General features: G+C 35.2%; 1 protein-coding gene and 1 long non-coding RNA gene across 36 annotated transcripts in view; both read right to left on the reverse strand.

Moving 5' to 3' along the window:
* The window catches only part of LOC309656873, a 1296162-nt gene extending 1280313 nt beyond the window's left edge, over positions 1-15849 (reverse strand). For 10 of the 35 annotated variants that reach the window (XR_014261541.1, XR_014261542.1, XR_014261543.1 and 7 more), the window contains exon 1: positions 15676-15844. This is a non-coding gene — a long non-coding RNA (uncharacterized lncRNA). Of the gene's footprint in view, positions 1-15675 lie in introns of all 35 variants that reach the window. The other 25 variants (XR_014261538.1, XR_014261544.1, XR_014261545.1 and 22 more) reach the window with 8 other exon arrangements.
* Positions 1-24795, reverse strand: part of LOC309656857 (serine/threonine-protein kinase MARK2-like) — a 145305-nt gene that overhangs the window by 105975 nt on the left and 14535 nt on the right. The window lies entirely within an intron of this gene.

A 24795-nucleotide genomic window follows, 5' to 3' on the forward strand; every position in this document is an offset into this window, starting at 1 on the left:
TACCATAACTATTCGTGATGCACTTCCTCTACTGAAATGAATATTTCCATCTATTTATTACAGATACTAAATGTTTAAGAATCTGGGGTCTTTATTCTAGGATTAAGCTATATGATCATAATTTTTTAAAATATATATTTAAAAAGAAATTGACATGCAGTTATTTAACATTTAAAAACAATAAAACTACAGTATCAGATAGAACATAGCGCCACATCCCCCAAAATATTTTAAATATTCTCATTTTAACATAAGTTCAGTTTATATTATTTTATATAATGCTTTTAAAATATTTTTAGGAAGTAGCACAATTCACTAGAGAAATCAGGTAATGCAACATAATCATCTCAGTGGAAAGTGTAGTTATTTGTATATAAGTTTCCAAATATTTCTTTCCTGGTTGCACCATGTTCCAGTTTTAGTCACAGTTCATTGAAACTGTAGTGAATGCTGCATTTGTTACAAATGAAACAAAACCAACAAATTTTGGATAATTAAAAACAGTGTCAAAGTTTTATTACAAACATGTTGCCGAAAAGATAACTCTAGAAGTCAATTACAAGATTCTTTTTTCGTAAGGATGTTTACAAAAGAGAAACTTTAGATAATGACTGTTAGATTAAAAACAAGGGGAAAATATGTTTGAATAAAATAATAATACATATGGTTGACAGTTACTTGGGTTTGTTGGGTACTAGATTCCCAGAAGTCTTCTTCATACCATTAAATTTATCACAAAATTGCTTAGACATTTTATCAGGAATGCAAAATTCTCCCCCAAAGGAAGTTGTGAATACTGTGAAACATACTATTTCTCAGATCTGATTTGGAAAAAATTTTGTTTGTTTCCAACCTGTAAAGAGAGATTTATAAAATGGCAGGAATCATTAAAGAACTATAGACATCTAAAAGATACATGCAGCCCTATGTTCATAGCAGCCCTAGTCACAATAGCCAAGACGTGGAAACAATCTAAATGTCCATAGGCAGATGAATGGATAAAGAAGATATGGTACATATATACAATGGAATACTACTCAGCCATAAAAAAGAATGAAATAATGCCATTTGCAGCAACATAGATGCAACTGGAGATTATCATACTAAGTGAAGTAAGTCAGAAAGAGGAAAACAAATACCATATGATTTCACTTATATGTGGAATCTAAAATATGACACAAACGAACCTATCTATGAAACAGAAACAGAATCACAGACATAGAGAACAGACTGGTGGTTGCCAAGGGAGAGGAGAGTGGGGGAGGGATAGAGTGGGAGGTTGGGGTTAGCATATGTAAGCTTTTATATATAGAATGCATAAACAACAAGGTGCTACTGTATAGCACAGAGAACTATATTCAATATCCTATGATAAGCCATAATGGAAAAGAACATTAAAAAAAAAGAATATATATATATATATATATATATATATATGTATAACTGAATCACTTAGCAGTACAGCAGTAATTAACACAACATTGTAAATCAACTATCCTTCAAAAAATCAAAAAAAAAAGAACTATAGACATCTAAACTCAGATTAAAATTCCTTCTATGTGAACACAGCCCTACTGCTGCATGAGGGACCCTGGAATAGAATGAATTCTGGTACTTACTCCAGTTGCTGCAAATACAAAATCTTCTACAGTAGGAAAAGTGTATTTCAGTTTTACAACTCTGTTCAAATGTCTCTGATAAACCATGAATAAGAAATTATCTTCGCATTTTTAATAATTATACCTCTAGGTATACTGTAATCAAATTGTACAAGCAGCTTTTGATTATTTGGGAATATGATATATACGCCCATCTTTAAAAATTCCAATTTCAAGTTTAAAAGAATAAGGCTCACACTTGAAAGGGCTACAATAAATGTTTCTATTTATGTATTTTTTGTGTGCCAAAATATTAATATTTTGATTTAGATATATTTTGTTGGCCTTCCAATCCAGAGTTATAGTATCCCACTTATTACATTTTGAGGTCAGTTTCCTTTTCTAACATGGCACAAGAAAATTGGGAAAGGGGAACAATATTTTCCATTCCATTATGATGATTACTGAGATTTCATCGTTGACATGTGAGTGATATGTTGAAAGACAAGTGGGTTCAACCTCGTCAATGCTGGATTTTTTTTTTCCCTTGGCCATGACAGATAGTTCAGCCTATCAAGACATTCAAACTCTCAAACTGGTTGCAAACTTCTACCCTTGATTTTCCATCAAACCCTCCCTATCTTCAACTAACTTCAATATTTCTCTCTTGAATTATTCCAGCTCTATCTCCTTCAAACCCTTGAACCTCTTTCCCTTGATTAGCCTAAACACGCATGGTTCTTCTTCAGGATATCACTGAAATACAAACACCTCATATTCCCCATTCCAACTCTGCCCTGGGCGATGGTCCATATCTCACAACTCAGAGGCTCCACTAGAATTTTCAGATGGGAAATGAATAATGCATCTCTCACTCTTCAACATTTACCAGAGCAAGAACAAAACATATAAATATTTTAAAGATTCACCTAAACAAAAATTCTGTTTAGCACATATATGCTTTCACTCTATTTTTGAAACACTGGTGACAATCCTAGTTTCTAGTAAATCACAGATTAGAATATGGATTTCTGTACATATGCAAATAGAAGCTTGTCATACTAACATAAAAGAGTGATCACATTCCTTTGAAATTTCTCTATCTATACACATTGTACACATGTACTTGTAAGCTGGGCACAAAAAGAATAGGAGTAGCTGCAATCATATATTTGTTTTATTATTTTCACCCTCAACATTGACCTAATGTATTTTTAATTTTTTTCCTTATGTACACAGAATTCTAATCTGAAGATGATCTTTTGAATGATAGAATTTGGATTATGGTATAAAATAATAGTGTTATTAAAGTTGACAGTGTTTTATGACTTCCCTTAACTCATCATTTTCTGAGCATCCTTAATAAAACAAAAACAAAAACTGGTATATTTATGCCACTGAATTACATAATGCAGGTCATTTCTAATGTTATTTAATAGTGACATTTCTAAAACAAAACAAAGCAAAACCACTGAATTTTATTTTCCAATTTGTACCATTTGAAGTTCTATTTTAAGCTATTAGAATAAATCATAGCTAGAATACACACAACTCTATTTTTATTAGTTCAACCATCTTTCTAACAATCTTTCCAACATTGTAGACTCCACACCTGTATTTCCATGATGATACTGGAAAATATAGATTTCCCACAGACCTCAAAACCTTAATGTTTTTCCCTCCCAAACCTTTTCCTCTTCCACTGTTTCTTTTCTATGTAAATCATATCTACCCTACTCAGTAGAGTTCTAAACCTACCTTGCCTGTATTAGCAAACCAATTTCCTTTGTAAACCATTCAATTTAATTGGATCCCCACTCTGTAGCCAGAGAGATCTTTCTAAAATAAAAACCTGATATTATTACTTCTCTGGTTATCTCTTTATACTTTGCAAAGTCTAGCCCAAGGCTTGTAAGAATTGCTTGTAATAATTATGGTAGAGTCTATGATACTGTATTAAATAGACCCCCAAAACAAAAAAGCAAACAGTAGTTGAAAAGATAGAAGTATATATCACTAGGTTCTGGTCTAGTCCTTTTTAAGGGAACTTGGTCCCTTTCATTATTCTGTCCAAATATTTCTCAAAGTTTTCCGTTATCTGTATGATTCAAGCAAGTTTCAGAGAGATGTTCCTATTCCAGACTGTGAAAAGTGAAGAAAAGGAATTCTAGGGCCAACAAGTTTGGGTTTAAGGACAATCCGAAATTGTCCATGGACAATCTGAAACTGTCCATCTCTCCTTTCACATTCCATTGACCCAAACTTAGTCTGCAACTGATAGTAAATGAAATGAAAACAATGAAATAGAGTGTGTAAATGGAAAGTCTAGCTAACAGCTGGGAAATTCTCTATAAGGAAGAAGCAGAAAATGGATATTCGAGGATTGTTAGCACTCTTTACCACACCATCAAATTCAGCTCATCCCTGTTTCTCTCATATTCTGTGTTTCAGCCATTGTGATTCATATGAATTTGCCCTAATTATCTTCACCTTTTTGATTCCTCATGTTGGTCCTCAGAACAATCCTGTTTCCAACTATCAGTTTCTGTTACTTGTAACCAGGGAACACTTTCTAAACCATAGTGTCTCAGAAGGAAAAGCTATGGTCTTTTTTGATTTATGATTTGCTTATGTTTGTTTATTTCTTTATTCAAAAGCCCTTTCTTTTTAAATATTTTCCCTTTCAATAATTGAAGTATTTTTAGTTATTGATAATTTTACAAATTATTATCAGAATTAATACATGTGAATGACTTTTATTTTTTCTCAAAGCTAATGAGAATTTTGGTCTATGTTATTCAGTCTCCTATAAGGGCTGGAACATTTTACTTATATCCCTAGATAACCTCTGTTCCAGTTATTCTGGTATTTTGATGTTGTCATGGAGACCCTACCCCAGTTCTATGCTGTCTTTCTCTGGACTTACTATATGAGAGAAACTCCTTTTCCTTGAAGGCATGTTAAGTCAATTTGTAGTAGATCACACTCCTTCCTAATAAAATGTGCCTATGCTTATGCTATATTTAAAGTTTCTGCTATTGGTGAGCATTAAGTTATATGCCTGTGAATATACGCTGCATAACCTACTTCAAAAACAGATTCCAACAACAGGATAGTAAAATAACAATCATAGCATTGGGTTAATAAGTTATCTTTTGAAACATTAACTACTAGAGCAAAAGAGTATGAAAATGCCTTTTGGTCTCTAAGCAGATTTGGTGAACAAGCATACCAAAATATTATGTTAGAACCTATAAGGAGCTATTAGGAGCTTCTGGGACTAGTCATTCTTCTTTTCTTTAAGTGGAAATTAAGCCAGAACAATATTGTTTCTCCTTTCATTTCATTTATTTTTAACCTTCTACTGTCATTGTACTGCATTTACCAGCAGTGTATATCCAAAAGAATTTTAAAAGTTCAGCAGTACCAAAAGAGTTCCAGTTAAATATGAGAAAAATTAAGATATGACCTTATTACCTAAGGAAAACTAAAAACAATTTCTCAGAATCTAAAATTTTTCACATTGCAGCTTTGCTTAATAGCAGAAAAGAAAATATTGTGAGCAAATAATTCAATTTCAAAATATCTAGGAAATTAGAACATAACCCCCAAAACACTGTTTTGTTTATTATACAGATAATATGGGCCATGATATTTTGTTTCTTAATTATAAAATATTTTGCTTGAGAGTATATTTCATAAAGTTTGTGAAGTCTAGAACAATTTATTAAAATCAGAGCACAAATCATGAAGACAGTAACATTCACCAGCTTCTGAGAAAATATCGTCTCCATTACAGTCACATTCATTAAAGGAATTTCTTTTGATTAGGCTTTGTCATCTTCAATGGAAATTTTCAGGGCCATTGAAAAATTGCACACTTTTTTTTCTGTGTCATTCTAAATTCTTTAGAGAACAAATAAGGAAAGTGAATGGCTCTGTTACATGTTTCTCAATCATCTTTAAATGGGTCATGGTTTTAAATAGGCTGTGTCAAATTGGAATGATGTGAACTACATTATACCTAAGTTTCTCGGTATCATCTGCTTAATGAATTCTTTGCAGGGGGTCAATGTATCATCAGATACGAATTGCAATTCATCTTTGAAAGAGTCAGAATCAATGTATATTTCTTCACTGAAGTGAAGGTGAAAAACTAGCCCTCAAGAAATATTGAAAAATAGGTAACTGAACAATAGCCATAGGTATTCAGTGTCTATAGCAAATAAAAAATCTAGTTACTAATGCCTGACATAATTTATTGCTAAATTCAGTTCCTTTTTGATTTAGTTCCATACCTGGACTTAGAACAAGGATACATAATTAAAATAATCAAGCCATTGAAATATCTTTGACCTTTCAAATGTCCCATGATATGTGCATAAAACCTGTATTTCGTATAGTTATATTATTACAGTGTTGAACTTTTCTTATTTTGATTGAGATTATCAATTACTTTTGGTTTTCCATTTCTTTTACTCTATCAGTTTGAAATTGCACATTCTATTTTAAATGTTCTGTTTCTTAGTTAACAATTTTACGTGTACATTTGACTGATCAAATTCCATAAAAATAGATCTCTGTTCTCCTTGTGAGCAATATAAAATATTAATATTTCATGCCTTCTGAGACATTTTTCTTCTAAAATGACATTGTGTCTGTATTTTAATTACATCTTTTCTAACCCCCAAATATCCAGCATCAAATATTTGTTTATTGTTAACACTTTAGATTCACCACCCTTTTTTACCATTTCTGATATCACAATAGGATCTATGCGTACTTTCTGAAAGCTATCACTTAAAAAAAAATACAACAACTTCAGTGAAAGTCTGTTAATGTTAAGTTCTCTGCTCTTGTTTATTATAATAATATTTTTATTTTTCCCTCAGGTTTGATCTATGGTTAGTTGTGTGTACAGTTCTAAGCTGAGAATTATTTTCTTCCAGCCTTCTTTCTAGGAAGTTGTCTAGCTTCAATTTTTGTTGTTGAAAATTCTGTTGTCATTTAATTGCTATTTCTTAGGAAATCTGAATGAATGTTACATTTTCAAATCTCTTCTTTATATTTCATTCTTCGTAGTTTTACCTGAATGTGTTTAGATTTATTCAACAAATGTTTATTGAGTGTCTGCTAAGTGCCAGTCACTCACTCGTCTAGGACTGTAGGATGCAACAGTTTTGGAATCATGCTGCCTCAATCTGGGGAAAGACATCATGTCCTTCATCAATTCTGGAAAAATCTCAGTTGGTATCCCTTAAGTAGGATTCCCTCTTTCACACTCCATGGCTTCCTAGCCTTTTGCTAGATATGTGTTAGACATTCTCATTCTGCATACACATCTCTCAAACTCTCTTTTAGATTCTCCCTTGCCTTGCCTCTCTGTGGTAATCCTTAAGTACGCCTTTTTGCTGCTATGAATTTTCTCTCAGGCTGAACCTGAAATATTCTTTTATAATGTTAACTTTAGACATCTCTTCTTTTTTTTAATACCGTTATTTAGAGCTATAAATTTCCATCAGAGAACTGCTTTAGTTACATCATGTAAATTTTGCTATAACTTTTTCATTTTCATTCATCTTTAAATATTTTCAAATTTGCATTTTAATTTCTTATTTGATCCACTGGCATTTAAGAGTATGTTGTTTAATTTCCATATATTTATAAGTTTCCTCCTGATAAAGACTTCTAATTTTGTAGAGGTTGGGGAATATACTTCGTATGATTTCAATGCTTCTGATTTTATTGAGGCTTTTTTTATGGCCTCACATACGATTTATCATGGAGAATGTTCCCTGTGCACTTGAAAAGAATATGTACTCTGCTTTTGCTGAGTGGAGTGTTCTGTAGATGTCTGTTTGGTTTAGTTGGTTTATTAGTGTTGTTATAGCCTCCTGTTTCCCTGTTAATCTGCCTAGTTGTTCCATCCTTATTGAAAGAGGAATATTAAAAACTCAAAACTGTAAACTCTTTTCTTATTTGCAGCCTTTTGATATTTTCCTTTTTTGGTTGATGGAGAACATGCCTGACAGTCAGGCCCCGCCACGGCTTGTAGGCTCAGATCAGACTTTATCTTCAGTCACAGGCCTGCACCATTGTGCTCACATGTAGCTAACTATTCCACCTGTGTACATACCTGACTTTGGTCTGACCCCTGTCATCTGCACCCACTGCCATGAGACTATGGCAAGACCCAGCAGCCACAGTAACATACTTGGGCAACCAGCGCCCCCATAGCTACAAAGGTCCCCAGAGCTGGCCCAGGCCCTTGCTGTCTGCCCTGGTACACCACTATGTGTGTGTCTGTACGTAGCACCTGCCACTACTCAGACACCTGTAGCTGGGCCCTGCAATCACACGTGTGCACAGGACCAGCTCTGGCCGCCACCAGTACCTGCCCTTGTTCCTAGCTGCTGCCCTTGGAGGTGCTTCTGAGAACCCCACAGCCACGATGGATGCTCCTCAGCGCTTATCAAGGACCACACATTTGCTGACACTGCGGAACCCAGCAGCCTGAGCTGAAGAGACATCATGCCACCCTGGGTTGTATGCCGGCACATGGGCCCACACTTGGTGCCCTGCACCAGTAGACCCAGGGTAATGGCACACTCCAGCACTTCCCCTGCCCCATGCAGGTAACAGTCTTCCCATAGCAAAGTCAGTCCATAAGGTTTGGAGAGGTTTCTGCCTCTTCAAATGTGCAGACACCTATGCAAGCCTACAGGGATCAGGAAGAGTCAGGGAAACATGACTCCACAAAAGGAATACAAGAAACTTCCAATAGCTGGCCCCCCAAAAATGGAGAGCCAAAAATTACCTGACAAAGAATTCCAAACAATTGTTCTAAAGATGCTCAGCAAACCCACTACTGTGTATATATCCAAAGGAAATGAAATCAGCATTTTGAAGAGATAGCTTCAGTCCCGTGTTTAATGCAGCTTGGTTCACAATAGCCAAGATATAGAGATAAAATAATACCCTTCAATGGGTAAATGGATAATGAAGTTGTGGGATGTATATATCCCACTGGAATATTTTTCAGCCATGAGAAAGAAGGGAATCCTGCCATTTGTGACAACATGGATGGACCTTACAGGCATTATGCTAAGTGAAATAATTCAGAGACAGAAAGACAGATACTGTATGATACCACTTATATGTGGAATCTAAAAAGCTAATCTCATAGAAACAGAGAATATAATAGTTGTTTCCAGGGGCTTGGTGGGGGGGGGGGGGTGGAAGGAAAGGGGAGATGTTAGCCACAGAGTATAAGCTTTAAAAAGAAAAAAGAAAACAAAAGGGAAGCAAGGGAAGGGAAGGGAAGGGAAGGGAAGGGAAGGGAAGGGAGGGGAGGGAAAGGAAGGGAAGGGAAGGGAAAGGAGGGGAGGGGAGGAGAGGGGAGGTGAGGGGAGGGAAGGGAAGGGGAGGGCAGGGAAGAAATACTAAGTAACACTGAATGGAGCACTTCCTGGGTCACTGGATTTCAGAAAAAGAATCAGGAAATACACATTATATGAAAGTCATGAGCCTTAATCTTAAGTCAATCGGGGGTATTTTTAATGGTGAAATTGTTAATTTATCAATCACAAGTGTGAAAGGCTTCTCTCTTGCAAGTTTTTCGTGCCACATGGAGTTGATAAATTTCAGTTCCAATACTGCTATATTAACATCTTTATTATGTCTCTCAATCTCTCTATGGCTTCTGTTTTTGCGTGTGTGCTTTTTATGCCAAGAAATAAAGTGACTGAAGAAAATAACCTCTAATATCCATTACAGTGTTATATTATTTAAGTGTTTATAGCTTAGAACAATAAAAACATGAAGGTCCATTTAAAGAACTGGATTATATTTTGTCTACAAACTATTAATCAGATTACAGCTAATGACGATTCCCCAGAATTAAAAGTTGTAGTGGAAGAAAACTGTGCTTACTTAATTACTTATGTCAAGGAATATCACAGAAAATATATTTGTATGTATGTTAATGAAACCTGATATATACTTTCAATTGTCTGTCAAATAAAACATTTGCAAATGGTGGGTTAAACACACTTACTGTACAAAGATAAAAACAACATGGATAATTAAGCATGTGAAATAAGATCATGTGTTTAGCTGTCTGGAAATTTTATATGAAAGGGACAAAGGAAGATTCAATTTTATGTAAAAAGGGAAAACCACCTTCAATACATATTCCCAACACTAAACAGAGCTTTCCTGACAAGAGTTAAATTTATAAACACAAGAGATTAAATTATTCTTTTGTATAATGTTTTTTGAAAAATGCAGCTTGATTATTTAAAATCAATTATTCTTTGACAATGCATTTTATTTTCTAGTTCACCAAATAGAATTGCCATAATGGCATGTATTTTCCATGTACTTTCATAAAAATGTATATTTTTAAACTTTCATTTGAATCTGTTTTTCACTGGAAATATTCCTTTTACCTAGAACATGTGAATTTCAAAAAAAAAATTTTATTTGAGGAATTTATGGATTTTTCTTAAAACAAATAACAAAAATTCAGTCATACGGGTGATTCCCATGGCTTAGGTTTACTATATTTCTCTCTTTCAGTTATTCTTTTATTTGGTGCTGAAGATAAGATCTAAGCTACTTAGAAAGCATGGCTTACTAGGTAATTTTGGCCACAAAATTTCAGATTAGTCAAGGCTTAGATCAATCACTTCAAATTTCAATGACATTAGTAGTTGCAAGCTTCAAGGATACGTACGTTCAAGAAGATATCATATTTAATAAATCACAAACTCATTGTTTCACAATCAGCTACTCTGCCATTCATGTTGGTAATGGCATCACTAAACTTCTGTAGTGACACTTCACCAAAGTTACCATTGAGGGCAATGGCCTACTGTCACATCACCTTGATGCATCTCCATCAAGGTGTTGACCTTGACAGGGTAGATCTTTATAACCACTTAGCACCACAAGCTTGCAAGCCAGTCAGTGAGATCACACATGGTAAAGCAAATGATTTATGGCAAGAATCACACACTGAAATGCCTTGCAGAAGCAGGTTAGGTAGTATAGATGAGGGAACGTGGCTGGCAATGATGTCACAAAATATCTTGCTTTAACAAATTAGTGTAAATAACATAGGAATATTCTCTATTTAGACTAAGAGATATACTCTTTCATTTTTCACTTAAAATGTATGGCTCTCTATATTTGCTCTTACTTTTGCACTTTTAACAGTGAATGACAACAGAGAAGAAATATTTATTTTTCCTCTTAATGCTACTCAACTGCAACTGTTTTACCATATGGTGAGTAATCCAACTCAGAGCTTAAGAAGTAGAACCCCTGACTCTTCTGTGAAATCTCAAGTTTTTAAAATGTTGGTAAATTATCCTATTTTTGAGAATTTGTCAATAATTTCTCTTTTCACTGCACTAATACCGTAAGCCAAACAAAATTCAACTTTGTGACCCCTAATGCAAAAACTAATTATTAAAATAAAACTATCCAAACAAAAAATAATACAATGTAGTCCCATCAATTCTACAATTTTACTAACATTTATCCCTTTGTGACAAATGTTGACAACTTTTACTGAGCCGCTCGTTCATTAATGTCAAAATTTGCAATTCTTTTGAAATTTTTAAACAGCTTCCTGGAAAAAAAATTTTCTTAAAAATTTTGGGATTTTTAAAAAATTCTTGAAGATAATTCTTTAAAGGTTTAAGTATATGAAAAATAGGGAAAGTATAATGATTATTTTCTAGTATATTTTACAAATAACTCAAAAGTAAATCTAAACTTCAAAAGGCTGACTTGAAAATACAGTGGAAAGGTTATCCCCCGACAGTGAAAGTTTTAGGTAAACTCATAATGGAGCTGAGAATAGCTCAGCAACCCCTTCAAGAACAGAGAGCTCCCAGGCCAGCAGGACTTGACATTAGCCTGATTACAACTATTAACACATCTAAAAAAAGAATGTGTTACTCAGAAGGCTCAGCCAAATACAGAAAAACAAAATAGATAGGATTGCAATATTAAATATTATATAAGCACAGGACAGCAGGTGCTTAGATGCTGATCACTGACTATATTATTAGCGATCCTAATTTTAAGACTATGACTAGCGCGAGGATAAATGCATTCGAGGACAAAATTGACGTCTTGTTATTTGATGCGCTGTGGCTGATGTCTATTTGGTGAGTTGTCATTTTACTGGGGTCTACTACTAATGCATGAGCTTCTGCAATACAAAGTTTGTTCTTTGGTTTGAGGAAGGCCCAGTGGTGCCCCTGTTCATTTACCTCCACCTGATACCCAGCAGCGATAATCTACCTATCCTCAGGCCAGGCTGAGGATCTTCCAGATTTCAGCTAAAGAACCATAGTACTGCTCTCCACGTCTCTCACCTTTGCAAACCTTCTTCTGATCAGCTTGCCTTCCAGCCCTAGACACCCACCCTCCATCTCCCCACAGGGCAGGCAGGGACAGCTGAATTCCTTTATAGTACAATTGCTGAGTGGTTGAGAAGTGCTAACTCTGTCACCCTCTGTAGCTTGAGGTTGTTAATGGAACACCCCACAAGGTTATCTTCTCCCATTATCCCAAACAGAAACTGAGACAAATGACCCTTTTCCATCTGTATTTACCTACTATTGTTTCATATTCTAACAAGACTTAATTTTCTGATCTTCCCTACATGTTCCCACCATTTTCTTCCCAAAATCCCTCAGTCTGGATGGAGTGGATGTCCCACTACTTTTAAAACATAAAATAATAAAAATACCTAAAATAATAAAAACACTATGATCTAGGCCACCATCTTTGGCTCTTGATATACAAAATGGGAGCTAAAAGTGTCTAAAATAAAATATTTCCTCTTGGAAAATCTTTGATTCTAAATACTGGCAAAAACATGAAAAGGTTTTTTTTTTTTTTCTTTTTATTCCTAGTAAAACAGTACTCATCTACTACCCTCCAATCACTAGGGAGAAGATCAGATACATAAAAGTGCAGAAGAAAACACATATTTAAAAAGTAGTATTTCCATTTTATTAATTATTTGATGCATTTTTGCTATATGCATGTTCTCTACATGTTATTTAATTTGAATTGACAAGGAATTGAATGTATAGATAACTGCCCCAATGTGAGCTACCAAGCAGCTTGAAAATTCAATTAGCAAATGTCATTTGTAAATGTTCACAGAGATCTGAACTAAAGTAGAAGAAAGCATAATAATAAACACACAGGATTAACCCGTAAGACATTTTATGAGCCTAAAATTTTCCTGGAGAAGAGCAAGCCTTCTAGTCTTCACTGTTTATTTATAATAATAAGTCCTGAATCTAGCTCTTAAGATGCTATCTTTGATGAAGCAATAGAATTATAAAATACTTTCAATATTATTCAAGAAGTACACCTAAATATTAAAACAACCTAGCATATCTTTTTTATCTTACATAATTTCCAATTAATGATAAAAGCATATGTAGACCAACATGTTAAGGACTGATTATTCAGAAGGAATTGATTTTTGTTGAGTGAAATAAATTGTCATGTGGCTTATGCTATGTTCCAGGATTGTTTTTAGCCAAGTAAACAAAAATTTGAGTCACCCTGACCTTTTGTAATAAGGGGCAAACTATGCCAGACACACAACTGCTCCATCTTTTTCCACATTCAGTTTTAATCAGAGCTCCATTTAAGTTTTTGTGTCTTGGCAATCATTGCATTGCAAGGCAAAGAAACAGCAGAAACAAATGAGACGTTGCTTTGCCCCGGCCGATTAAATCATGATTCAAGGTAACATTCAGGTGACATTGCAAATTGTCAGAACAGCAGGGAGCCATACTTCAGGAAAGAAAAAAATGTGTGAAGGATGTTTATTTCCCTATCCAATATAAGTGACAAGGTTGAAATGAGGATGGTGGTGTGTCTATAAAAATATATCACCGTTTAAGGAATCCTATTACTAGACACGGTAGAAGCTCTGTCTTAGAGAAGCCTCCATACTGTGGGTAATTATCACAATCCAGAATGCTAATTGCTTTTCGATCTGCAGGCTGTGCTTTCAATGAGTCTTGTTGAGCACTGCTGGGCTGTACCTAGTCTGCTACTTCATGAGAACAGCCCTTATCAAAGGACAGCATCATCTCTGACTATCAAATCGATAGGAAAGCATTAGCCCAGGCTTTAAAGTTTGGAAACATGTTGGTCAATAGATTTTTGCTCAAATACTGAATATTTCAGGATCATTCCTAGAAGCCATCCCATTCCCCAAGTCTATGAATAATCAGCATATGAAACACATGGGAAGGTAAGGAGCAAGGGTCAGCCAGGGTCTTCTTTCTGCTGAAAGTTAATGTAAATGCAGTTATACACCAGATGCTATTTGGAGCTTCAATGTGCAATGAGATATTTTCCCATGACACTGTGGACATTTCAGACAACTGGGCCTGGATATTAAGATAGTATGAATTTATTTACTTATGTATGTATAAATGCAAATATATATGCATTTCATCTTCACTGTGTGTGAAACTTTGTGCTTTTTACTGTGTGTGAATCTAATTTAATACAGCAATCTTACAAGTGTGTGATTCTTTCTTATTTCTAGAATAAGTAAACATATGGGAAAAATTTTTTAAAAACAAATCTTCTAAGGTTACCTACTAAGTGACAATGTCAAGGTTTAAATGCACACCTCTATGGCTTCAGAACTCATATTAAGTATGTATTTAAAAATTACTATAATATATATGTGTACATATACGTATATATATTTTATATACATATAATGACATTCAACAAATAGAGAATTATATAGAAGAGTGGTGCTTAAATTTACCAGATTCAATGTATTATTTAAAAATAGATATTTTGAGTGTTCTCTTTAACATGCCAAAATTCAATTTAGAGAGAATAATCTGACTTTACAATTTACTAATAAAAGCAATTTAATGCTGCCTTTGAAAGATAAGGAGAAATTAAAGCATGCTATATAATAATACCTATTTTTTAGAAAACTTTAGGCACAGGGAGGCATGAGCCATAATGAAGTAAACATACACCACATATAAAATGAGCGTAAGCACAACAACTTAAATGGATAACGAATTTGAGTAAAGTTGGAATAAACAAAGTACAGTCTTACCTTGAATGTTCAGGTAGTTGCATACCTAAAAAAGACTCAGTCTATATGAAAACCTCATGTTCACATGAAGATGTTGTATTTATATTTTTTAAAAAGAATCAAATTTCAAGATTAGACACTAACAGACTTTTCATCTACACAAATGCAGAGAAGAATATTTTGCTAATTGCGGTGCTCAAAATATTATCTTCTGTGCCCAACTGCTCAGTAACTACTGGCATCAAATAATTCCACCTAAAAATGCCCTTGGTAACTCCCATTCATTAGGACAAATAAACCTCTTCAACTTCCAAAACATTCTGTAAAGGGTAGTGCATTATTTTATTTACATACATACATATGTATGTATATGTGTATATTTTATATATATATGTACATACAGTTTACAATATAGACGGAGTCAATGTATTCCAATTTCTTTGTGGCAAACTTTTTGCCTAATACGTCTTAAAGAACTTCCCAATGTTGTAACACTTATAACCCAGCCTCACTAGTTTTAACACCTGGATAGTATTTTTGGGATGTATTGCCATAATTAGCCATTTTCCTATTGACACATATACTATTTCCATCTTTCTATTATTTTTTCTATTTATTTTCTGTCTTTCTAATAATTTTTCTTATTTTTTTTCTTTCTCATCTTACCCTCAGTTTAAGATTGTTTTTCCAAGTTCCTGTATCTAACTTACTTAGATTATTATCAAATTAATGTGATACCTGACTTTTTATTTTCTAAGCATTAGAATCCGTCGCCCTCGCACCGCCCAGTCGGCGCCCCGCGGTTCCCGGGGCGCAACGAGGCCAAGCCGCCGCCCGCCGCCCCCGCCAGCGCAGACCCCCGCCCTCGGGGCCTCGAGCACGCCGGGCACGCCGGAGAGCGCGGACGGCCGCGTGGGTATGGAGAGGCGGCGGCTCCGGGGAGCCGGCCGCCTGACGTACCTGCGGCGGCCTCACGCTTGGGTCCGCCCGGCCCGGGATAACGGCGCCTCCGCGGCGAACACGCCTCAGAGCTCCATGCGGGGTGTTTACTCCCAACGCTCAAATACTGCGCGATCCGGGCGGGGAGACCAACGGCCTGGAGCGCCGGCCCCGCCGGCCGTGCGTGCCCTGCGTGCGCGCTCTGGACGCCGGTGCGTGCCCTGCGTGCGCGCTCTGGACGCCGGGGGCCCAACTTAACTCTTAATTGGCCAAGATGGGGCTCTTTTGACATTCCTAAACTGTTTTTTTTTTTTGCATACACAGCTAGGAAAAAAAAAAAGCTGGCTTGATGAAATATCTTTTCAAAATTCTGACCCTAAGGGAACAAAAGTACTCCTAGGAGAAAGCTTAAGGTTATAACTCTTATTATGTCCTTGAAACGTAAACACAGACCACATTGCCTGAGACTACATCCTTTGCTCAATCAGTAGAACCCAAAACTGAAAAAAAAAAACCCGGGGGTGGGGGGTGGGAAAGAGGCATTTTTAACCTCAAGCAAGTAAATTTAACTTATTCCAACTTTTATTTACAAACTAGTGAGTTTACATTGTAATACCTGATTCACGACTAAGTTTTAAAATGAAGCTATGAGATCTCTGATTGTGTCTGTTTACATGTCTGTGCGTACATTAGAGACATGATATATCATTACCTTCAAATGATCTTATCAAAATTAGTTTGTAAAAGAGCTCTATTTAATTGACTTAAAATAAGTGCTTAAAAATTAAGTATTTCTAAATGTAATGGAAACCAAACTGAATTTTTTAAAGGATCAAGTGATCTAAGATTATTCTTTAATGAATGAAAACAAGTTTACATTTACTGGTTTAATTAAATAGGTCTATCTTCACAGTTAACAACCTGAAGTATAGAACTTTTATTGTACCTAAGTTTACTAAACGTCAAATAAGTTCACATTATCTCTGTTACAGATTTGTCAGCAAGAAAGCCAAAATTTGGTATAATGATTTATTTGTAAATTAAGTAATATAAATGAGATAAAAGCTTTCAGATGAACTCTAAGAATAATTATGTTTTATGGTATGTCTACTTCAATTAGTTTCTCCAAATCTTTTTGATAACTTGAAATTTTAGCTTTGCTATGTTAAGTTAAATGATAGGGATTCATTGAATATCCAGATCATTTTCAAATTAGATGAAATATTGAAACATTAATTGCTAAGTAAGTCAAAGTTTACCTATTTTGTCTTATTAAAGAAAAACTAAAGATGCTTTGGTTTATTGGACACACATCTGGTACCACATTGAGGAAAGTAATTATGTTGTTAGAAAATGTATGTTTCTAGAGGTTATGGAATATACTTATAAATTTACCAATCAGGAAATGCTGGTATGACAGACAGTTCACAATTGCTTGCTTCTTGGTTTGTGCTAGAGATTGGGGTTTCAAGGGTTAAGAATTCTGACTAATGAATGTGATTGGAACTACTAAAGATAATAAGAGAAATATTTCCATGAAAGGAAAGTAGGGTGTGTGTTTTCCATAAAAGATGGTATGAGGAATGGAAATGTATTTTTGGTGAGGGAAAATAAAGTAATTTTGTCCCAAAGCTGGTTATTTCCAAATTCAAAAGAAAATAAGTGACAAACTAATGCGGATATAGAAAGTTGTAGAAGGTCTGTGGAAAAGGAACCCTGAGAAAAGAGTTCTCGGGACTGACTAATATTGGAATGGATTTAATTAAGTGAATTTTGATATTAAAAGTCAGTTGGTGCAAAATTTGAATTAGATTTTCTCTCTGTTAGGTGACAGAGTTTTCTTGAGGTATTGATCTGCTTTTGATAACAAATTGTAAAGTTTCTTTACTTTTTAAGCAGTCTGTTGTAACTTTCTGTATTTGCCCTTGAAATCATTTATTGTCACTTTGGTTGAGTGCATAAGTATTGTTTCATACTGACTTATGATCCTACTTAGCCAAGTGTTTTTAAAACCTTTTGATGTCTTTGACAAACTTCCTCAAATCAAATTCTAAATGAAGTTTTTTTGACCTTTAGGTAACTTTGGGATGCTTTCAGAAGGCACCTGAAGCATCTCAAAGATAGAAATTAAACTTAATTAAATCCATTCCAATATTAGTAACCAACAAGGACCTACTGCATAGCACAGGGAACTCTGCTCAATATTATGTAACAAACTAAATGGGAAGAAATTTTGAAAAAGGATAGATACATGTATATGTATAACTGAATCACTTTGCTGTACACCTGAAACTATCACAACATTGTTAATCAACTATACTCCAATATAAAATACAAAGTTAAAAAAATAAACTTAGTTAGGCTTATTTGGTATGTTAAATCACATGGGAAACATTGTCAAATGAGTGACGGTAAATCTTCTTAGGTTATATAGTATGGGTAAATGATATAAACATATGTTGTAGAGATTATATGAAATTGCTAAAATTTGGATATATTCTGGTTTAATGTTATTAGTCATAATTTTAGTTATTATTTTACAATTGTTGTATGTCACAAAAATAACCTTAACCCTGCAACTTTGCTTCCAGAACCACAAGAAGAAAATGACCACAGCTGCATTTTAGAAACAGATTATCTTCTTACTCCTAGGAATAATTTACAAGAAAATTCTATTGATAATGCTGGTCTACTTTGGTTTACAGATGGGTCCTACTTAAAAAATGACTGAGGGCATTACCAAGATGGATATGCAGAAACATCCACAATGGACATAACTGAAAGTTCTTTTTTACCAAAAAACAAAGTCAGCACAAGCAGAATTAATTGCTTTAACTTGAGCTCATCAACTCATCAATGAGCTAAAGGTCAGGTAGCAAATGTTTATGCTGACAGTCATTATGCCTTTGAAGTGGCACATGACTTTGGAATGCTATGGAAACATCAAGAGTTTATTAAAGCTTGATGCTATAATCAGGAAAGCTTATTAAAAAATATTAAAAAATGGAAAACAGGTTGCAGGACTATTAAGTGGTATACAACTACCAAAACAGTTGGCAATTATTAAAATACCAGTGCATTCCAAATCTGACAGTATGGAAGCTAAAGGAAATCAGCTTATTGATGAGGCAGCCAAACAGGCAGCTTTAAATACCCATTCTGTCTAGCCTTGAGAATGGTCAGCGCTCTCTGTTAACCCTGCCAACCCAGTGAAAGATTTCCATCTGCCGGCTCAAGAAATATGCCATTGAAGAAGAGAAATAAATAGGGCAACAATAAGGGGGAATTTTGGACCTGTCACACAAATATAATTTGGAAATAATTAAACAAACAAACTATAGTGCCTGTTGGAGCTCAAATGCCATTACCCCAGCATGTACATTCTTTAACTCATTGGACACCTGAGAAAATGGTTTTATGGGGAAAACACTATGTTTGGAAACTTTCTCCCATGATGGCTCATAAAGTATATGCTTGTTTTAGTATCTACACTAAATATAATCCCAGAAAATCACTTCATGGGTCACAAGGCCACTTTCTCTTCCTAAGGGTCCCTTCGAGGTATAGCAATTGGACTTGGTCTGAATGTCACCGTCTCAAGAATATAAATATATCTTGGTAATGATCTGTATGTTTTCACACTGAGTTGAAGCTTTTCCTTGAAGAAGAGCCATGGCTATAAGGTTACATTGCTATTTGAAAGGATAATTCTTGTTTGGGGAATTCCTTCCAAGTTACACAGTTACCAGGGAAATTATTTTACTGGACAAATAATTAAATCTATTTGTGACATATGGCCAATAATGCAGCATTTTCACTGCACTTATCACCCCCAATCTTTGGGACTGGTGGAAAGAATTAATGTCACTATCAAAACTCAATTGGCAAAACCTTCAGAAGCATTTCATCTCTCATGAGCAAAAGCTCTTCTGCTAGTGCTTCTCAAACTTAGGTCTATACACTTTGCTAAACATCAGCTGTCTCCTTTTGAAATAATAACAGGACACCCTATGTAATTAGATGAGGGAATATGTGAACCAACCTTACTCAAGGGAGATATATTACATTGTTGTCAGGGTCTTATTGAGGCACTTAAAAGAAATGCAGAGTTGGTAGCTAATTCCTTTCACAGTGAGCTCCCCAGAAACAAAGACCTTGAGGATCATGGATTACAATCTGGAGATTTTGTTAATTAGAAAACACATCAAATCAAAGACTTTTTGTAGCCATGTCAGAAAGGACCTTATTAGGTATTATTAACTACTCCATGCACTGCCAAAGTAAAAGCCATAGACTGAGGGATTCACATCCCTCATTTCAAAAAGGGTTTTTGCATTGGACTGGTCTGTAGAGAGGAATGCTGACCTCAGACTTAAATCAGTGCTCAAACAGAGGAGAAAGAACACCCACACCAGGAGGAGAAGATGACAGCAGTGGTAGACAGCTGACCCAAGAATCAGAACCAGGACTGTATGACCCATCCTACTAGTTCAAATGAACTGGTTTCTAAACATCTGTCTCACTATGAAAATTGAAAGTTTTTTTTTTTTAAATGAAAGTTATTGTTTTACTTCTAGCTATACTTTTGCCTCAATGCTCATTATGGAAAGAAAATTATCTGGTAAAGTTGTCACAAAGTATAGCTACTGGGGGCAATCTAACCGATTGGTTGGATCTCTCATCAAATTCCTCAGTCAATAAAAATACTGATATAAGCCCTTCATAATTCCTGTCACCGACTTTTCAGATGTTCCTAAAATTACCACTCAACTAGACTAACCTCTGTCTGGCCTTCAGGTTCAAATTCTTCAACATATTAATGGATCCATCCCTTGTCTGATACTATCCTCAGTTCTGAGAGACTGAGCACAGATTACCCCAAGGCTCCTTTGCCCCATCTCTTACTTGATGAACAAATGTCTTAAAGAGAAAAAACATGAGTAAGTTATGCCAGTAACTCCCATATGTTAAATACAGTACAGATGGCTTTTGGAAAGCCTGCAGGAAAAATGATTCATGGGTTAACATTGTGTTAACTAAACTTCCAGTTAATGAGACTATCAATGAGAGCACTCTGGGAGGAATCACTTGTGCTCCCCCAGCTTTTGTCTTAGTATTGGAATTGACCCACCTTCTCAAGGATGTGCACAGAAATATCTTAATAGCTGGCAAATAGAAGGTTTATGTCTACTAGGATATTATGTTATCCCATTGTCTATACATATGGAAATAGAAGAACCTTCTTTCTCTCTTTATTACAGAGGCAATAAATCCATGTTAGCAGGATATCAAGATACTTGGTAGCAAAGTCTTTTGGGAATCTTGGTTCCTAGTGCAAGAGTATATGTAAACAGAGATATGATCAGAAATCTATCAGCTACCATCAAATAGCTGAGGGCTCTATAAAAATCATTTCAGAACAGACAAAAAGTATAAGATAACAGGGTTGCCTTAGATTTTCTACTGGCTAAACAAGGAAGTATTTGTGCTACTGCTCACACGACTTGTTGCCCTTATATCAATACCTCTGCAGAAGAGATATACCTGGAAAAACATTCCCAAAAGATAAAATGGTTACAAGATGTAAGGCAAACTGACTCTAAGTGATCTGTTCAGTTGGCTCATCTCAGAAATAAGAATTTTTTTCCCACTCTGCTTTACAGATGCTTATCATTGTCATAGTAGGTATCACTATTCTTTTCCTAGTTATAAATCTACGCATGACATGTATCACTGCTTGCTTTAAATCTACTGCTAAAAGTACAAATACAATGTTTGTTCAACAGTTTGACATCACTGATAATATGTGTAGCCTATAAAATGTTTCCCTGTCAGCATATACCTCTGTGCTTGTTCACTACATCTGATTAGTTTTCCCCCCAAAATGGATAACTAGGAAAAAATACATATATATATATGTATGAAAAAGCCTGTCACTGAGGGACACGATGCACCCACTGCAGGCAGGTAGTACCACCCTGGCATCGAGGAACAAATATTTTGATCATCAAAGCTTTATATCAAAAGATTTGCAATCAAAACATGGAAATAATGAAAGAAAATTTCACCTATTAAGGTACAGGGAAGTCATTTTGGCTTTAACCATTAAAGGGTGCATTGTCCAGAAGTAAAGAACGTCTATTTTGAAGATAGAGATGAATGCCTCCATTCCTGGGATGCAATTGCCATTATTCCTTCAATGGTAAGACTCCCTTCCCAGGTGTCAAGGCCACACTGATCCACTGTGTACATACTATTCTGTCTTTTTTTTCCCCCTTAAACCTGGAAGGAATGTACCTTCCTTGCTTTTTTTGTTCTGACAAGATATAAAACTATACTGAAAACCATGCTTCTATAGAGAAGTTCCTCACAGCTATCTGAGAGGCTGTCTTCCAGGCTGTAGTCCTCATTTTGGCTGGAATAAAACATTTCTCTATTATTATTATAGATGTTTTATTATTTCTGTCAACAGTGGGAAGGCTGAGAATACAATGTTACAGATGTCAACAGGGTTCAAATGCCAAATGTTAAGTAGCTTTCCCTTCCCTAAGGGAAATGGGAAACTATTAAGAGTTTTCACTGAACAGGTAATAAAGTATGGTTTATATTTTTAAGATTTATATTTAAAAATAAATTTTAAATTTTGACTGCAGTATAGATTGGAAGTAGACAGGCAAACAGATTAAGATGTCATTGCAATCATTCAGGTTAAGAGGACTAACTGACCTGGAATTGTGACAATTTGGGTAGAATGTAAATATAGAATCCAAAATTATCTAGGAGGTGGAGTTGACTGGAATTGGTAAGTGAATGGATGTTGGAAGAGATGAAGATGCTTAGGATAGCTGTTGGTGCCATTTAATGAAGTAAAAACCACCATAAAATAAGTTGATTTAATGAAGAAATTTGATGAATTTTATTTTGGACTGTTGAGTTTGACTTGCTTTCATGATAACCATTGGGAGGCGGCCCTAGTAAAAGAAAGATAAAGGAAGGAAAGAGAGAAGGAAGGAAGGCAAGCCAAATTCAGGTGAATATAGTTTATGACCAGTGATCAGTAAGAGATCAAGAGGTGAGATATTATGACTGGATGAATTAGAGCACTACAACAGAAAATATGGTTTAAAAATTGGGATTTAATTATTTATCATTTCAAATTCATCAATCTTGTGGATTGACAAAGGCAACCTTACCAGGATTATAAAAGAGGGTAGCATAAGTGGAGGAGAGAAGTAAGGTTTTTCTTGTAAGCCTAGGTAGGCTAGATTGTAAGTGGTGATATAGAAATTTAAGTAAATAAGAGAATTCCTCTTCAAGCCATGATAAAATAACAAAGAATAGACTTAACTTTTGACTTCAAACAACAGGAGAACTGGGCAAAATCAAACTATTGACTCCAAAACGTTGGGAACGTGATGTGATACTCCTTGGCAGAAAGGAAATAAACATTATTAGCTCTACAATCACCTAAACTTTCTGGCTGGAACAATTTTCAGAAGCAGAAGAATGTGAGCAGACCCCACTCACTTTACTGAGTTAAGGAGGAAGAGATTACAGCTCCAGAGGCTGAGACAGTAGGAAATTATGGGGCAGAATTTGAATAAATGCTAGAGCTTGCTCTGAATCCAGTCTGTCTGGTTCCAGGCAGAGCCTGTGCTCTAGTTACTCTGCTCTGCTCTCTTTCTCTAGGTTACACAATATAGACCAATCTGTCATTTGTCAGTTATTTCACCACAGAAGGCCATACTTACTGCTTTCTGGTCTATTGCTCACCTCCCAAATCCAGCCGCTCATTACATCCAAATGTTTACAATTATGCACATCTTAAGCCCATTTTGGGTCAAGAGGTCTAATTTCTTATTAGGTCCACACTTCAATGATATCAAAGATTAACATCTCCAGAAGCATCCAGCTGTACCCTGCCATTAATTTACTAAAAAAGTGCATGCAAGAGAAAGGAAATTTAAGGAAACGAATATATATGATAGACCCCACAGTTCCTGAGCTCTCCTACTGGAGAGTTATTTGTGTACATCTTGGAAATGCTGCCAATAATAAGCAATTTTAGAAGGTAAGGAAGAATATGGAAACTTAGTAGTTATTGAGGAAGGGTTAAAATCAATTTAGAATTTTAATTCCATGAGTTTCATTATATATTTTATAAACTTAGGGTGTGAGATGTGGAGGAAAAACATATATTCAATGGTGTAAAGAGAAAACAATGCATTAATACAGGAACTGTGAATAACTTATTTCTAATATTTTTTATTAAAGTAGACAGGACAGAGAATTTTTATTTCATAGATAATTTCCTCGTATTTTAGAGAACTTAAAATTGAATTAGAACGGTTGACACTGCGCGAGACTCATCTTGAAGACTATTCAAAGCTTCACTTGTTACGTAATGAAAGGACAACTTCATATGATTTGAGCAGAGCTAGTCATTTAAATCCTTCCCTACTGTTCAACTTGGCTAGTCTCCATTGATATTAACCATTGACATTAATGTGTGATGGACAAAACTGAACCACAGACAGAACTAAAGACTGAGCCTGTCAAAGGATGCTCCTGAAAACTGGACATTTATGTCAGAAATGTGCTGAGAATTTTGTTCAATTGTACCACAAATGTTACTTTTACCTTATAAGGGGAGTAAAGCACAAAGTCAGAGTCTCCAGAAAAGTGAGGCAGAGCTGGGTAAGGATAGAAAACTCTCACAATCCAGGGAAGGGAGCTTTTCCTCTCCAGTGAAATCCTTACTCAGGCTGGATGAAGTCACACACAGGTGACAGTTCCAATAAGGAGCTATGGGAATCTGAGGAGTATATGCCTTGCCATGTCCTTATTTATGTAATGTTCTCAGTAAATTTACTTATCATTTTGTACAGAAGAAAATGTGCTTGTTATCTTTTGGGTACCACTTCATTGCCTCATTTTGAAAAATACTAATTGTTTCAGTAAGGCAGGCAGCATATGCATTTATGTTCTGCTATCAAAAATTGAATTTAATATTTGTTTAATTCATTTTTATGTCTTAAATGCACATGTTCATGTTTTCTACATGTGAATATTGTGTGGCAGAAAAAGATCTGCAAACTGAATGGCTCTGGGAGATTATGAAATTTTAATGCTCTAAAATTA

This window comes from Balaenoptera physalus (assembly GCF_965194825.1).
Source record: "Balaenoptera physalus genome assembly, chromosome: 3".
NCBI lineage: Eukaryota > Metazoa > Chordata > Mammalia > Artiodactyla > Balaenopteridae > Balaenoptera > Balaenoptera physalus.